Genomic DNA, 18791 nt, shown 5'->3' on the forward strand with positions numbered 1-18791 from the left:
TCTCTATGGTCAGGGCGAGACATTACTACCAAAACGCGTCAGCCTGCCCGGCTGAAAATAAAACAGTTTAATGAGGTGATGTCTTTTTGTCATACATTGTTTTGGGGGGGGGGGGGGGTGATGCCGTTTCCCAATGTTTCTTCAACTTGGGATTTAATTTTACTTCAAAACAACAGTCTGTGACTAATTCTTAAAAAAGAGCTTCAGTGCCACTAAACTTATACATTCCACTTAAAGCTGCACAATATACAGAAATCGCTCCGCCATTTCCTGGTTGCTAAAATTCTAATAGTTAGCCTAGTTTCAGTATATGTGACAAAACAAGCAAGTACAGTGTATTGTATTATCATCTGTTTAAAGCTGGTGTACAAACTGAAAGTAAAAGATGCAAAAAGGAAACTTAAGAACGGGAACCATAGAAATAGCACACATAGAACAGATCTACAGCTTCTTAGACTTGCTTTCAATGAGAATGACAGATCCATAACTCACATTCTACGTGAATTTGGTCAGGTCATCCAAAAAGTTACATATTGCAGCTTTAACATGCTGTGGCGTAGGTGCTGAAAAACTGTGCTTATTTGTATGAGTAATCTTCATTGTATACACAGCAGTGGGTGATACTATACCAAAACATGCAGCAATTATATCTCTGAGAGAGGCTCTGTGATATTATTCAATTATTGCCTCAGGGTGAAAGACCCAAGCCCACTTCTGTCAGTGATCATAGCGCTAGCATTGAACAATTGCCTTTTTGTGACTACAGAATGGAGTTTCAGGCTTGCCAGCTAAAGGTTAGGTTAGGACAATTCTACAGGAGGACTTCGACAAACATACAGCATGCTACATGACCTGAGACATCACCAATGAGTATACACACAGCCAGTTAGAAATATGAGATAAGAACGCAATCTTTGCTTCGTCTGACCATGACTATCTCTTTTGCCTAGATAGGTTGTCATGTGTAGCATGTCCTTCTGTCATCAATGGTATATTTCATCTGTGGAATCTGAAGCGAGGCCCCATGGTTACAAATCACACTCAACTGACCATACAGTGTAGGCCTATTCTTCAAGATCAGAACCCTTCATAGTTAGATCTCTGTTAATCATACACAACACGTTACTATTACACTGGCTTCTGATAAAAGATTCTTGCCTTTTTCCTAGATGTGATCTGAGGAATGATTTAAATGTTAGGTCATTCTGTTTCGGTTTCTTTATGAAGTCTCACTTCCATAAAATTTTCCCATGACCTGTGTAATCTTGTAAATCCAGCTTGTGCGTCTCTGTCCATGCCCACACAGAGAGTACAGGGGAGGTCAAATCCAGTGAGAATATGTGTAGCCTATATTGAGGCCATATTGTTTCATCATTAGCTACCTCATTAACTCTCAGTGCTGTTGAACAGTAAATGCTGCCAAGGCCCCACGATACAGCTGCCCCTTCTCTTCAATGGGTAATTAGTGATAGAACATATGAACTGTAATATTGTGTGGGAGCTGGACAATTGAGAAGTGTTTATGGTTCTAAGAAACTAATAACCACCAGACTGTGACGGAATAGACGATTGATTCTCAAACTTCTAAACAGAGCGTGGACGTGAGACAGGTGTCGTGTTATAACAGTCCTCTATCCAATTTCAAGTTGGAATCTTTGTTTTTGTGACCAGCTTTCAGTTGAATTTTTTACCAGCGTTGGAGGTACAAAAGCAATCATAGAAATGCATATAAAGCTAACCCCAACCCATTCCCCCCATCAGTCCCCATCTACCCCCTCCCAACATAAAAAATATTTTCACATAACCCTCCCCTTACAGTGTAGAATTTCTTGTACACCCTCCCCCTCGTAGAATTAACTCAAAATAATGTTTACAACCATAAATAACAATAACTGTAGCGACCCTGTGTTTATAAACATGGATATCGACTTTATCGACATATGTAATTACATAGATACAGACACATTACAGAGAAACAATCAAAAAAATGCTTGACATCCAGATGAGTATGAGGGGAGTTTAAGTACAATTTTTTAAGTACAATTTATACAAGCTTTTTTGGCTGGTCTGTAGCTTATTCTTTAGATGTTTGGGGCTGCTGGTGAACCATGATGTGCAGGCATAATCAAAGTGACACTGGACTAGCGCACCTGCCAGAGTCATTAGGTGTCTATAGCTAGGTTTCCATCCAATTGGCTACAGATTTATATGCAAATATTCGAAAGTCTGCATAAAAACAATATGCGCATTTCAGAGTTTCTGTTGCCGGACAACGTGACCGGGAAGATTTTAATTGAAAGACTTTTGAGAAATTTACCGGACATCCATATACAGTTGAAGTCGGAAGTTTACATACACTTAGGTTGGAGTCAATGAAACTTATTTTTCAACCACTCCACAAATGTCTTGTTAACAAACTATAGTTTGGGCATGTAGGGCAGGACATCTACTTTGTGCATGACACAAGTAATTTTTCCAACAATTGTTTACAGACAGATTATTTCACTTATAATTCACTGAATCACAATTCCAGTGTGTCAGAAGTTTACATACACTAAGTTGACTGTGCCTTTAAACAGCTTGGAAAATTCCAGGAAATGATGTCATGGCTTAAGAAGCTTCTGATAGAATAATTGACATAATTTGAGTCAATTGGAGGTGTACTTGTGGATGTATTTCAGGGCCTACCTTCAAACTCAGTGCCTCTTTGCTTGACATCATGGGAAAATCAAAAGAAATTGTAGACCTCCACAAGTCTGGTTCATCCTTGGGAGCAATTTCCAAACGCCTGAAGGTACCACGTTCATCTGTACAAACAATAGTATGCAAGTATAAACACCATGGGACCACGCAGCCATCATACCGCTCAGGAAGGAGACGCGTTCTGTCTCCTAGAGATGAACGTTCTTTGGTGCGAAAAGTGCAAATCAATCCCAGAACAACAGCAACGGACCTTGTGAAGATGCTGGAGGAAACAGGTACAAAAGTATCTATATCCACAGTAAAACTAGTCCTATATTGACATAACCTGAAAGGCCGCTCAGCAAGGAAGAAGCCACTGCTCCAAAACCTCCATAAAAAAGCCAGACTACGGTTTACAACTGCACATGGGGACAAAGATCGTACTTTTTGGAGAAATGTCCTCTGGTCTGATGAAACAAAAATAGAACTGTTTGGCCATAATGACCATCGTTATATTTGGAGGAAAAAGGGGGAGGCTTGCAAGCGAAGAACACCATCCCAACCGTGAGGCACTGGGGTGGCAGCACCATGTTGTGGGGGTGCTTTGCTGCATGAGGGACTGGTGCACTTCACAAAATAGATGGCATCATGAGGTAGGAAAATTATGTGGATATATTGAAGCAACATCTCAAGACATCAGTCAGGAAGTTAAAGCTTGGTCGCAAATGGGTCTTCCAAATGGACAATGACCCCAAGCATACTTCCAAAGTTGTGGCAAAATGGCTTAAGGACAAGTATCGGAGTGGCCATCACAAAGTCCTGACCTCAATCCTATAGAAAATGCGTGGGCAGAACTGAAAAAGCATGTGCGAGCAAGGAGGCCTACAAACCTGACTCCATTACACCATCTCTGTCAGGAGGAATGGGCCAAAATTTACTCAACTTATTGTGGGAAGCTTGTGGAAGGCTACCCGAAACGTTTGACCCAAGTTAAAGAATTTAAAGGCAATGCTACCAATTACTAATTGAGTGTATGTAAACTTCTGACCCACTGGGAATGTGATGAATGAAATAAAGCTGAAGTAAATAATTCTCTCTACTATTATTCTGACATTTCACATTCTTAAAATAAAGTGGTGATCCTAACTGACCTAAGACAGGGACTTTTTACTAGGATTAAATGTCAGGAATTGTGAAAAACCGAGTTTAAATGTATTTCCGACTTCAGCTGTACATTCAGATCCGACCTGGCGCATCCAGCGCCATCAATAAACGAGGGATATTGGCCAAAGGAGTCACATTTACATGTCCTTAAAAACAGCCTTTAACCAATTACAAAAACACTGTTCCTTGTGTTTTGATGTGTAACATATGCAAAACTTTATAGACAATTTTTCCTAAAACAATAATTGTCCATCTCACGGTTCATCTGTCAGAGATTTCAGCACTAAATGCATCAGGGCATTACATGCATAGGCCTATAGGCTTAGGCGTCCACTGTATGATATTAATAATAATATATATATATAAATGAAGAGAAGCTTAGGCCTAGAGTGTCACACCCTGATCTGTTTCACCTGTCTTTGTGATTGTCTCCACCCCCCTACAGGTGTCGCCCATCTTCCCCATTATCCCCTGTGTATTTATACCTGTGTTCTCTGTTTGTCTGTTGCCAGTTCGTTTTGTTTCATGAAACCTATCAGTGTTTTTCCCTCTGCGCCTGTCTCTCGATTGTTCCTGTTCCCTGACCTGCCGTCCTGTACCTTTGCCCCACCTTTCTGGATGACTGACCTTTGCCTGCCCTGACCCTGAGCCTGCCTGCCATCCTGTACCTTTGCCCCACGTATCTGGATTACCGACCTCTGCCTGCCCTTGACCTGATTTTTTCCTGCCCCTGTTCGATTAATAAACTGTTGTTACTTCGACGTTGTCAGCATCTGGGTCTGACCTGAAATGTGATAGTTCAAAATGGCCCTGACTGACCCAGCAGACTCGGACCAGCTGCGCAACGCCATCTCCTCCCAAGGAGCCACCATTGGTAGGCACAAGGAATTGCTGCATGGCTTTATGGAGGGGGTCCACACCTTGGCCGAACGCAATGACCGGGCATTGGACATCTTGCTGGAGCAATTCCACAGGTTTGCTGGGGGGCAGCCTACTACGACGGTAACCTCACAGCTCCTCAGTAACTCGGCTGTTGGCAGCGCCGCATCACTGGTCACTCCTCCTTCCCAGGAGCCCCGCTTACCTCCCCCAGAATGCTTCAATGGAGAGCCGGGCACCTGTCGGGCGTTTCTAGCTCAGTGTACACTCATCTTCAAGCTTCACAACCCTCCTCCTTCCCCTCAGTCCGCTCTAAGATAGCTTACTTTATCACGCTGATGTCCGGGAGGGCGCTCCCCTGGGCTACAGCTGTATGGGAGCAACAGCCGGCCATATGCGTCAGTCTGGAGGAGTTCATGGGAGAGGTCAAGAAGGTGTTTGATGCCCTATTATCCAGAAGAGAGGCTGCACGGAAGCTACTCAAGCTTCGGCAGGACTCCCACAGTGTGGCAGACCATGCAGTGTATTTCCGCACGTTGGCAGCTGAGAGTGCCTGGAACCAGGAAGAGCTGTTTGACATGTTTTCCGCATGTAGTCTCGGATGCATTTCAACTCCTACTGATGGTTTTGTCACAACAAAATGTTGTGAACTGTAGGTATTGTGAATGTGCCAACTCTGCTATTGGGACATGCACTCCAGCAAACAGCTCACAGATACAGTGCAGGTATAGCCTACTACATGATGAGATTATTATGGACAAGTGTGAGATTATTTTTATTTGTCAAATGGCAGCCAAGCATCGATCATCATGTCACCAGAATAAGACCCATGATATTTATTGTAAGGAGCATCAAGCTCATCACTGTGCACTTTCACCACCCTTTGAAATTCACCATGACTTTTTTCATCTGTAGCCTAATAAACTGCATGCTTTCCCATGATGTCCTGAAATGTTTTATCTGACATGTAAGCTACTTTACTCGCATTAAAAGGTTGGATAGAAACCTGGTTAATGTCAAGCCATTTTGAGGATGCTGGAATGATATTTTGGATGAAGGTGCGTATGTCTACAGGAGACTTTTGAAGTAGCCTAATCAGATGAAATCATTGTGACTGGTTGTGTTTATGCCACATATAAAATGTAATACATTTTAAAAGTGAAATGATTAATATTTCGGCTATATTGAAGCGTTGGGTTTCTAGGTGCACAAGGAACAGTCACCCGGATTGGAGAGGAGGCAGAGCACATGTTAAGCTGTCCTGAATAAGTGGGCCTGCTGGAGCATATTTGGCTACATTATTATAGGAGGACTTGGAAGACTGATGATCTGCAACAGATTCTGTATCAGAAGTAAAAATACAGCCAGACTGGCCTGTTACTGTGCCTTTCTGGATCTTATAAACTGTCGAGTAGATCCACAACTGATCCAAAGGGAATGAACATTTCAAATCACAGGACTTTTGTGCCATTATTCAAAATGACATCTTCACTGCAGCCGAGAGTAGAATTTTGTACTCACTTGAAAACAATAATCCAATTATTCATTGCATTGGGGTGTTGTAGGCTAGTCTAGGTAGGATAATTGTATTGTCCCTAAAGAAGATCAAAAGAGGAGCTTTTTAAGCTGTGTGTCTCATATCTTCACTGTTCTTAAATGCGCAATGATGCACCTGGCCTCTCCGCTGCCTATCAGCTATTCCTATTTGTTTTTGTGGATTCATATTGAAAATTGATACCATTTTGAAGGCTTTTATGTATGATTGCTAGTTAGTCTATTGCAGATCTGGACAAACATTCCGCTTACCACTATTGTTGCTATGAACGGTGGATAGAGTGCAGGATAGGCAGTTAGACTGTTAGACTATATTGACCTGAGGTATAGTAAAAATCAGTACACGGAAAAGCGTAGTGCACAAGGGAAGTACTAAAACACTGCATGCAAGCAGATGAGAAAATTTGGCTAGGATTGTCACGTTCTGACCATAGTTCTTGTGTGTTTTGCTTGTTTTAGTGTTGGTCAGGACGTGAGCTGGGTGGGCATTCTATGTTGTGTGTCTTGTTTGTCCGTTTCTATGTTTGGCCTAATATGGTTCTCAATCAGAGGCAGATGTTTTGTGTTGTCTCTGATTGGGAATCATATATAGGTGGCTTGTTTTGTGTTGGGGATTGTGGGTGGTTGTTTCCTGTCTTTGTGTTTTCTCTGCACCAGATAGGGCTGTATCGGTTTGCCACATTTATTATTTTGTAATTGTTAAGTGTTCACAGTTTCGTATTAAACATGTTGAGCACTGGCTACGCTGCGTGTTGGTCCGATCCTTGCTACACCTTCTCTTCACGTGAAGAGGAGGAAGGCTGCTGTTACAAGGATGGAAGAAATTATATAGTAAAACCTGCAAAAGAGTGAATGTAAACCAGGGAGGAAACACACTACATTTCCCTGTACCCAATAAAAAAACACACAACCTGGGGCGGCAGGTAGCCTAGTGGTTAGACCGTTGGGCCAGTAACCGAAAGGTTGCTGGATCGAATCATCAATCAATCAACCTACTGGCTTTCTTGATGTCTATAGTATTCTCTCGGGTATGCATTCTGGTTTCCGCTCAGGTTATGGATGTGTCACTGCAACCTTAAAGGTCCTCAATGATGTCCCCATTGCCCTTGATTCTAAGCAATATTGTGCTGCTATTTTTTGTTGACTTGGCCAAAGCTTTTGATACGGTAGACCATTCCATTCTTGTGGGCCGGCTAAGGAGTATTGGTCTCTGAGGGGTCTTTGGCCTGGTTTGCTAACTACCTCAAAGAGTGCAGTGTTTAAAGTCAGACAATCTGCTGTTTCAGCCACTGCCTGTCACCAAGAGAGTACTCCAAGGCTCGATCCTAGGCCCCATGTTCTTCTCAATTTACATCAACAACATAGCTCAGGCAGTACGAAGCCCTCTCATCCACTTATATATTTTAAAGTTTGGTACGGAGAGTCCTCCTACGTCTTTCCCTCTTTGTAAATTTTATCTGGGATAGTTTACATTTTTACATTTGACATTTTAGTCATTTAACAGACGCTCTTATCCAGAGTGACTTACAGTAGTAAGTGCATACATTTTACCTTACCATATACTTTCTGAAACCATATTATGATTTTTCCCCCAATAGCCAGAAGGGGGAGCCATGGGAAGCATTGAACTACAGAAATTCAGCTGTTGCACTATACAGTATTTATTTTGACAATTGATATTCTGCCAGTTAAAGCAACTGGGGTATTATTCCATCTACTGAGGTTGGATTGAATTGATTTGAGCGTTCTAGAAATGTTTCTAGAAATGGTTTTATCTAAGGAAGGAAATATATCTACTCCTAAATATTTAAAGTGGGGAATGATTAGGATTCCATAAGTAGTGGAGTCCTCTATCGGGGTCTTGAGAGAGAATAGGGCTGATTTGGTTAGATACATTTTATAACTTGAGATGAAGCTGATTTTATCTATGATCTTCAATGCGTTTGGGAGCGATTGAGATACATTGTCTGGATATAGTCAAATATCATCTGCATATAATGAGATTAAGTGATCTGCAGATTTGAGGGAAATGGGTGTTATTTCCGTTGATTGACAAATTGCCTGGTCCAGGGATTCAATGGATAAAAAGAATAGCATTGGTGATTTGCCTTCATTCATGTTGAGAGAAGAGGAGTTCTTTATTCTTTTAGAAAGGACTTAGTCTGGCTTGGTGTGGATTTACAATCAAAGGTTTCAGATTCAGTAGTTGCTATATCAACTAATTGATCATTAATGCTTAGCTTACTGTCCAGTAAACGACTGGGACGATTACCATAGAAGTAGTGGTTGAGTCTATCTAGATGGATGGCAAATTCTGCTCTCTGTCTTATCAATAAATTAAGTGCTGTCTTGACCTTGGAAAGCGAAATAGCTACCTGGTCTGAAAATAGTGTTTGTTGAGAATGCTTAACACAGCTAAGAACATTTCCAAATCTGATATCTTCTTTAATTGTGACTGATTCAACCCAGATGCAAATGCAGTTGCATTATTTTTAATAAAACGTTTGGTGGCATGCCATAGAATCCGGGGGTGATCGACTGAATTGTTATTGATCATTATGAATTTAGTTAAGATTCAAATTGATCACAGAATGTAGGATTTTGTAGTAATGAGACGCTGAAATGCCATCTTGTGGCCCTTTTAGGAAATTCTGACATTTTAAGTTGGCAGTAGAAAGCATGGTGGTCAGATAGAAATTCGACATATGAGTCTATTTTCTTGATTTAAGAAAATAGAGGTGTAGATAATAGTATGAAATCGATTTGTGAGAATAATTTACAGTGCATTCGGAAAGTATGCAGACCCCTTGACATTTTCCACATTTTGTTACATTACAGCCTTATTCTAAAACTGATTAAATCGTTTTTTCCCCCTCATCAATCTACACACAATACCCCATAATGGCAAAGCAAAAACAGGTTTTGAGAAATATCACATTAACATACAGTGGGGAGAACAAGTATTTGATACACTGCCGATTTTGCAGGTTTTCCTACTTACATGTAGAGGTCTGTAATTTTTATTATAGGTACACTACAACTGTGAGAGTTGGAATCTAAAACAAAAATCCAGAAAATCACATTGTATGATTTTTAAGTAATTAATTTGCATTTTATTGCATGACATAAGTATTTGATACATCAGAGAAGCAGAACTTAATATTTGGTACAGAAACCTTTGTTTGCAATTACAGAGATCATATGTTTCCTGTAGTTCTTGACCAGGTTTGCACACACTGCAGCAGGGATTTTGGCCCACTCCTCCATACAGACCTTCTCCAGATCCTTCAGGTTTCGGGGCTGTCGCTGGGCAATACGGACTTTCAGCTCCCTCCAAAGATTTTCTATTGGGTTCAGGTCTGGAGACTGGCTAGGCCACTCCAGGACCCTGAGATGCTTCTTACGGAGCCACTCCTTAGTTGCCCTGGCTGTGTGTTTCGGGTCGTTGTCATGCTGGAAGACCCAGCCACGACCCATCTTCAATGCTCTTACTGAGGGAAGAGCATTGACTCCCCTCAATACGGTGCAGTCGTCCTGTCCCCTTTGCAGAAAAGCATCCCCAAAGAATGATGTTTCCACCCCCATGCTTCACGGTTGGGATGGTGTTCTTGGGGTTGTACTCATCCTTCTTCTTCCTCCAAACACGGCGAGTGGAGTTTAGACCAAAAAGCTCTATTTTTGTCTCATCAGACCACATGACCTTCTCCCATTCCTCCTCTGGATCATCCAGATGGTCATTGGCAAACTTCAGACGGGCCTGGACATGCACTGGCTTGAGCAGGGGGACCTTGCGTGCGCTGCAGGATTTTAATCCATGACGGCGTAGTGTGTTACTAATGGTTTTCTTTGAGACTGTGGTCCCAGCTCTCTTCAGGTCATTGACCAGGTCCTGCCGTGTAGTTCTGGGCTGATCCCTCACCTTCCTCATGATCATTGATGCCCCACGAGGTGAGATCTTGCATGGAGCCCCAGACCGAGGGTGATTGACCGTCATCTTGAACTTCTTCCATTTTCTAATAATTGCGCCAACAGTTGTTGCCTTCTCACCAAGCTGCTTGCCTATTGTCCTGTAGCCCATCCCAGCCTTGTGCAGGTCTACAATTTTATCCCTGATGTCCTTACACAGCTCTCTGGTCTTGGCCATTGTGGAGAGGTTGGAGTCTGTTTGATTGAGTGTGTGGACAGGTGTCTTTTATACAGGTAACGAGTTCAAACAGGTGCAGTTAATACAGGTAATGAGTGGAGAACAGGAGGGCTTCTTAAAGAAAAACTAACAGGTCTGTGAGAGCCGGAATTCTTACTGGTTGGTAGGTGATCAAATACTTATGTCATGCAATAAAATGCAAATTAATTACTTAAAAATCATTTAATGTGATTTTCTGGATTTTTGTTTTAGATTCTGTCTCTCACAGTTGAAGTGTACCTATGATAAAAATTACAGACCTCTACATGCTTTGTAAGTAGGAAAACCTGCAAAATTGGCAGTGTTTCAAATACTTGTTATTTTGGAGCAGTTGTGTTTCTTGAAGCATTGCTATATCAACATGGTTTCTTGATAGGATATCAAGACAGCTGGAACATTCAATAGGATGAGAGAGAATAGCTAGCGTTGCCATTGTTAAAAAAAACAACACCTATTGGTCGTTCCCCACGCAGAACCCCCCCCCCCCTCCCTAGCACCCTCACCTTTCAGCAGGACAATTGCTGAAAACACAAGGCCAAATATAAATAGGAGTTCCTTACCAAGACGACATTTAATGTTCCTGAGTGGCATAGTTACAGTTTTGATGTCACATCCTGACCATAGAGAGCCTTTATTTTCTATGGTGGAGTAGGTCAGGGCGTGACTGGGGGGTGTTCTAGTTTATTATTTATATGTGGGGTTCTAGGATTCATTTTCTATGTTGGTGATTTTGTATGATTCCCAATTAGAGGCAGCTGGTAATTGTTGTCTCTAATTGGGGATCATATTTAAGTAGTGTTTGTTCCCACCTGTGTTTGTTGGATATTGAATTTTGTGTTTCGAGTTTGTGCACGTAGCATCTCGTTAGTCACGGTTCGTTGTTTATTGTTTTGCTTGCTAAGTTTCACTTTTTTAATAAATATGTGGAACTCTACATCCGCTGCGCCTTGGTCCGTCTCTACACACGACCGTGACATTTGACAAGACTTGAAAGTGGCCGTCTAGTAACGATCAACAACCAACTTGACAGAGCTTGAAGAATTTTTTAAATAATAATGTGCAAATATTCTACAATACAGGTGTGCTAAGCTCTTAGAAACTTACCCAGAAAGTCTCACAGCTGTAATTGCTGCCAAAGGCGATTGTAACATGTATTGACTCAGGGGTGTGAATACTTATGTAAATTAGATATTTCTGTATTTCATTTTCAATACACAAAAAAAGGAATTGTGTGATAGCCAATATGGGACTGTTCATCTATCCTAAACAGTTTAGCCCATAGGGATCCAATGTGCTGTTCTGGGATGAGTGAAGGGTGAGAAGTCTGTGGATGAATAGTGCAGAGTGCATAGTGTGTGGATGAACAGTGCAGAGTGCATAGTGTGTGGATGAATAGTGCAGAGTGCATAGTGTGTGGATGAATAGTGTAGAGTGCATAGTCTGTGGATGAATAGTGCAGAGTGCATAGTCTGTGGATGAATAGTGCAGAGTGCATAGTGTGTGGATGAATAGTGTAGAGTGCGAAGTCCATGGATGAGAGGATCATCGTGGACCAGGTGGCCGGTTGGTTGGGACCACAGCACGAGGGAAGAAGCTGTTCAGGTGGCTGGAGATTTTGGTTGTGATTGACCTGAACCGTTTGCCAGAGGGGAGTCTTTGGAAGAGGGGCTGGAAGGGGTCAGCGATGATCTTTCCTGCACGCTTCCTTGCCCTGGTGTTGTGCAGGACATTGGCTGCTACCTGCCCTCCATCAATGACCCTCTCAGCAGACCGGAAAATCTTTTGCAGTGTTGGACTCGATGATGGTCGTTCAGAACGGAATCCATACACACAGCATTCAAAGGAGGACAAAACACCATTCATTCACCAAACATTGTACTGAGGAAAACCTATTTGTTTTATAGTAATTGTCTGATTGGGAACTAGTATTGTCTATCAATTACAGAATCTCAAATTATTTCAATTTGACATTGATTACAGTCAGTAATACAGGACTCAAATCGCATAGGGAGTCTCATCAGATCAGATGTTATCAGCAAGCCAAGGCCATCTGTAGAAAGAGGAGTCTCATGAAATCAGATGTTATCAGCAAGCCAGTACCATCTGTGGAAAGAGCACAAGTAGAACAAAGATATAAGTGCAAACAGAATAAATGTATCATTCAACATCAATCAAATGTATTTATAAAGCCCTTTTTACATCAGCCGATGTCACAAAGTGCTGTACAGAAACCCAGCCTAAAACCCCAAACAGTAAGCAATGCAGATATAGAAGCACGGTGGCAAGGAAAAACTCCCTAGAAAGGCTGGAACCTAGGAAGAAACCTAGAGGCTCTGAGGGGTGGCCAGTCCTCTTCTGGCTGTGCCGGGTGGAGATTATAACAGAACATGGCCAAGATGTTCAAACGTTCAGATGACCAGCAGGGTCAGATAATAATAATCACAGTGGTTGTCGAGGGTGCAAAAGGTCAGCACCTCAGGAGTAAATGTCAGTTGGCTTTTCATAGCCGATCAGAGAGAGTCCAAAACAGCAGGTCCGGGACAAGGTAGCACGTCCAGTGAACAGGTCATGGTTCCATAGCCGCAGGCAGAACAGTTGAAACTGGAGCAGCAGCATGACCAGGTAGGCTGGGGACAGCAAAGAGTCATCAGGCCAGGTAGTCCTGAGGCATGGTCCTAGGGCTCAGGTCCTCCGAGAGAAAGAAAAAAAGAAAGAGAGAAAAAGAGAGAGAGAATTAGAGGGAGCATACTTAAATTCACACATCCTTCTCAAAACCCATTGGAGGAGGTCTGAGGCGAGGAACCTTGGGTCGTCTCCTCCAATGGGGTTTTAGGAGGAGCGATGGTCAGTCCTTGCATCCATATACCGCGTTTCAGGTATGACCCAGATGCAGACAGTGTCAAAGAAACAAAAATGTATTTCTAATACAGGGGCAGCCAAACGACAGGTCAAAGGCAGGCAGGGGTCAGTCATCCAGAGAGGGTGCAAGGTATAGAACGGCAGGCAGGCTCAAGGCAGGCAGAACGGTCAAAACTGGGAAGGACTAGAAAACAGGAGCAAGAAACAGACATGAGCGGGGGAACGTACGCTGGTAGGTTTCACAAACAAAACAACCTGGCAACAGACAAACAGAGAACACAGGTATAAATACCAAGGGGATAATAAGGAAGATGGACGACACCTGGAGAGGTGGTGGAGACAAGCACAAAGACAGGTGACAGATCAGGGTGTGACACCATAGCTCTGTCTATGAATTTGAGAGTGATTACATTTCTCCAGACACATCCCTCAGCTTTTTACCGAAACAGGCAGGGAGCACGCTTTGTTATTGTTTCAACTGTGTATTGCCACTTTAAGAAATACATAAATGAGCATACAAGTATGTTTAAGTATACATGACTGTTGGGAGTGTGGTGCCATACCTTTAGCTCCCAGTTGCAGCAGAGCTGACACACTAAAGATGAAGTTGCAGCAGATGTCTTGACCACCCTCTGGCTGTTCTCTAGACCAGTGGTTCCCAAACTGTACCCCCCAAAAAAAAGAAAATAAAGGATCTCAGTCCGGCTTTAAACTTACTCTTTAAAGTTGTAATAGTAGAATGCACAAGGTGCAATTTCAAAATTGGGTAGTGCATCATCAGTTCCTCTTATCATGTTAGTCATTGCATACCTTAGAGAGCTATTTATAACTTGTCAGAAGTGTCCAGATCAACTAGCCCATAGATATCATTGTAATTTCATAGTCATTCAAATATCACATACATACACATTAGACATGGCAAAATGTATAGAATTGCAAGAAAATGAGCTTTAAAACTGCAAAATGTTATTTGCACTCCATGACAAAATGTGTAGAATTGCAGGAAATAAGCTTTAAACCTGCAACATTCTCTCCAACAACAAAAAGGGTGTGAACAGTTTGTGTCATGAACAGTGCTTGTGTCCATAGAAATAGACGTGGGAGCGGGATGTTCCCCAATGCTGGAAGGGCGGCCCCAAGTGACAAAGTTTGGGAACCCCCTGCTCTAGTCAACAGTAGCACTGGAAGGAGTCCCAGTCGCCGGAAGGTGTCCTGGGTGCCGGAAAGTGACCCTGGCGCCGGAATGTGTCTCAGGCACTGTTTGTGGCCACGTCACCTCTCTCAGAACCAGATCTCTAGGTTATTACAGTGGGGCATCAGCATAATCTATAGAGAGGGCAGAACAATAGAGGAGATGGAATTAGATTTAGTATGGAGTCAACGTCTCAACTTAAAATCCTTGTACAATAAAAAAGTTCAAAGGTCAATAAAAGTATGACACTGGAGTTTGAGGAAGGTGGAGCGATACAAATGCGCTGAGTTGTGTAAGGCATAAGATGAGTTGGTGACTCACTGGTCCAAACGTGGCGTCCTCTGCCTCTTTGGTGTACTGGTCCAGGCCGATGCAGTAGGAGCCTTACTACCTGGTCAAATAGTGTTCTCTCTACACACACTGACCTGTCTTCTGAGAACAACTGGAGTGAGAGAGAGGGAAATAAGATAGTCAGGAAATGTCACAGACAGAGTTCAATTGTTTTAACATCTTCATTTTGCAGTCCATTTTAAGACTGCTGTGGCTGTATCAAAAGAGGCAACTATGGATAATAATTTAGCCACATAAGTTAACACACGCAATATGAGACTGGACTGAGTCGAGCTGTAGGGCAATTCCACGGTCACAGAGTGATGCTGAGAAAGTGATACTTTAAAATGCATGTCAAACAAAAACCAATGACTTCAAAGTGAAAGAAACCATACAACTATATGCATAAGGACTACTTTTAACAATTTGCAATCATTGGTTTGTTTGACATACATTTTAAAGTAAAAAATCTGAGTATCAGCATCAATTTGTTACAGTGGAATTGCCCTGTACCAATACACGCCACTTGTCAATCAGCATGGCTCAGTATTGAACAGCCTTCTGTCATCTAATGCCCAACCCATCTTACCTACTGTCATGTCTACTCCCGCACCTCCCCTCCGGTGTTCGACCTCGCCGGTTTACTTACCACAGGTCCTGGGAACCATCATTACGCCCACCTGGCTTTCATCATTACGCGGACCTGCGCTTCATCATTAAGCACACCTGGACTCCATTACCTCACTCATTACCTCCCCCTTATCCGGTACTTCCCAACTCGGGATCTACGAGAGCAGAGGGACGGTCACGTGATCTTCCACCAGGAGTATCTCCTCCATCACTTTCTGCCAAACTCTTTTGGGTGTCGATTGCACTAGTTGACTGTCCCTAATGTACTATTTCTACAGCATTAGTGGATTCCGGTGCTGCGGGGAACTTTATTGACCAGACCCTTGCCTCCTCTCTCAACATCACCTCATACCCGCTCTCCTCTCCTTTCCCAGTTCAAGCCTCAATAATCGGCCATTAGGTTCCGGGACCATCACACACATAACCAAACCCTTCTCCCTCACTGTGGAGTCCATCCATCAGGAGAACATTCCCTTCTTCATCACCAGTGCACCAGCTCACATGTTCATCCTCGGTCTCCCTTGGCTTCAATGCCACAAACTCACCATCTCATGATCGAGGATGAAAATCACAGATTCGGGTACCAAGGTTATGGCTAGTCCCAACCACCATAAAGGGGTTACAACGGTTTTTGGGGTTTGAAAACTTCTACCACTGTTTCGTCAGGAACTTCCGCTCCATTGTTGCTCCAAGTTATATTAAACTTACCACTTGCTTCTCGACTCCCGCCGTCTACGTTACACCTACACTACTCATATTGTTTAGCAGTAGCTAGGTTTCCAACCAATTGGTGACAGATTTTCATGCAAATATTCTACAGATGAATGTGGTACCTTCAGGCGTTTGTAAATTGCATCCACAGGTTCACCTCCAATTGACTCAAATGATGTCAATTAGCCTACCAGAAGCTTCGAAAGCCATGACATAATTTTCTGGAATTTTCCAAGCTGTTTAAACTGTGCAACTGGGTCCTGGACTTTCTGACGGGCTGCCCCCAGGTGGTGAAGGTAGGAAACAACATCAGCACCCCGCTGATCCTCAACACTGGGGACGGTTGACAGCACTCCAAACTTCTCTCCCACATTCTCCAATGTGGAAAATCTTTCCTGAAGGGCTCAACAACAATATTGAAAAATGTCTCCTCCAGCTTCTTCAGGGCATCACTCAAAGGCTCATCAAATGATTTGTATGAAAAGTGCTGCTTTGTAGACCTCAGCCTTCTTTGTTGTAGAACGGCCTCTGCATTCATACCCTCGCAAATATCCTTGGCTGACGTTTGTGCAGTCATAAAGCCTGTTGCCATGTAGTTGCTGAGACCTCTCTGTCTGTCTGAGAAGACTGACTGCAACATACACATGCATACTGGGAGACTGCATCAGCTTGCTCACATGTTGGATCTGGCTTAAGATGTCATACCACACCACTGTACAGATGCTGAAGCGGTATGATCCCACCTCCTCTGACAAGGACTGGGCCTCAATCTTTATCACTGGGTCTTTGGTTTGATCCCTCACCTCAGTCAGTTCCTCTCTAGCCGCTGCTGCCTGATACCTCAGTGGCTCGACACTTAACTTTACTCTCCCACCTTGTCTCAGTCCACATCTTCAAAGTGATGTCCACATGTTTTTTCAGGGAGGCCCATCAGTGTGTGGAGGCTGGGAACAAGGTGTACAGCTTGTATAAGATGCCAAAGTAACCTGTGGCATCGACAGAACTTTTAGCAGCATCAGCCACAACCAGGTTCAATGTGTTTGCCCCACATGGCACAAATAGAGCTCTCGGAATCATTTCTAGGAGTCTGGCTTGGACACCTTTGCTTTTACCTCTCATGTTGGCCCCATTATCATAAGACTGTCCTCTACAGTCCTCAAAATAATTTTTGAGAATCAGTGATGCCAAATGTTGCCCCGTAGACTCCTCTGCCAGCTTGATGTCACTCACCTTTATTAAAATGACCTTGCTGCTCAACAAATCATTGAGTTCATTCTGTATTTGGTGGCCAAGGTAGCTGGTGATGTGATGTCAGTGCTGAGTTTGCTAAATTGATTTTCTTCTTAGAAAAGAGTTTGCAGTAGAAGCAGAAGAGGCTGTTGCTTCTTTCAGAATACACCGACCAACTTCTAGGGATTTTTTCACCACTCAACAAGGTCTTCCTGAAACACTGGTGGTGGCATCTTCTTACATTACTCTCATTCCTTGGGAAAACAACGTTAGGTGGTACCTCACTTGGTCCTCTGCAAACTAGTTGTGTCCGAATTCTGTTAGTCAGAACTGAAGGCCAGTCAGCAGGGTCTGTAGACAGTGGTTCATCCTCAGCTGCAGGATTTGGTGGGGATGCTGCTACAGGCATTTCTAATGGAGAGCACACAGGCATTAGTTTACACACGTTATTCACAGCATTTATAGTGGTGGAACATCCCACATACAGTACATACCCAGTAATAATAAAATCATCATTGTTACCTACAATATGGAAACTTAAAACTTTACAAAAGGGAAACAATTTATTTTGTTTATGTTATGCAGGGATGCACACATAAACACGTGTGTGTACCCACACAAATGTGTGCATGCGCACTAACACACCTGAGGAATCCTGCTGGGGAGAAGTGGAAGCAAATGGGTCTTCATCCTCATCCTCAGGCTCAGACAACATTTCTGAAGAGGCCTGTGTGGCTGAGGAGGTAGATGGCTCCTCATCCTGAGGCTCCGAGATCATTTCTGAAGAGGCCTGTGTGGCTGAGGAGGTAGATGGCTCCTCATCCTGGCCAGTTCCAGAGGGTGCTCCAAAATATTTCAGAAGTGCCCCTGAATTTGCATTGAAATACAGTATATGAGTCTGACACCCTAAATACATTTGTTGCACAATTAAATATACATGTCATTATGCTGAATTTATCAAACTTTCAAGAATAGGAACCAAATTAACCATGCAACCTCCTTGGCGATTTCTAGGCATAAGACACCCCAAAAGATACAAAATATCAGTATAATATAGATGTCTTTTAAGTTAGCTTACAGCATTGTAAATTCCCCTTACTGAGTTCAGGACCTAGTCAATACAATCACAGAAAACCTTTATGATGTCACCTCAATGAAAGTTAACAAAATCAATAATGTGCTAGTTAGGTTGTAATCATTTTGCTGCAGGCTACACACATTATCATGATGAAACTGTGTGAAATTATATCCAATGTTATGTAAGCAATGTTATGTAAGCAACATAGCAACATAGGCTAACAAACATATGTCTTATACTAGCCTATTTCATTATATGCATAACATTATGTTCATAAAGAGATGACATAGCTGCATACC

The sequence above is a fragment of the Salvelinus alpinus genome, chromosome 3 (genome assembly GCF_045679555.1).
Source record: "Salvelinus alpinus chromosome 3, SLU_Salpinus.1, whole genome shotgun sequence".
In the NCBI taxonomy this organism is placed as follows: domain Eukaryota; kingdom Metazoa; phylum Chordata; class Actinopteri; order Salmoniformes; family Salmonidae; genus Salvelinus; species Salvelinus alpinus.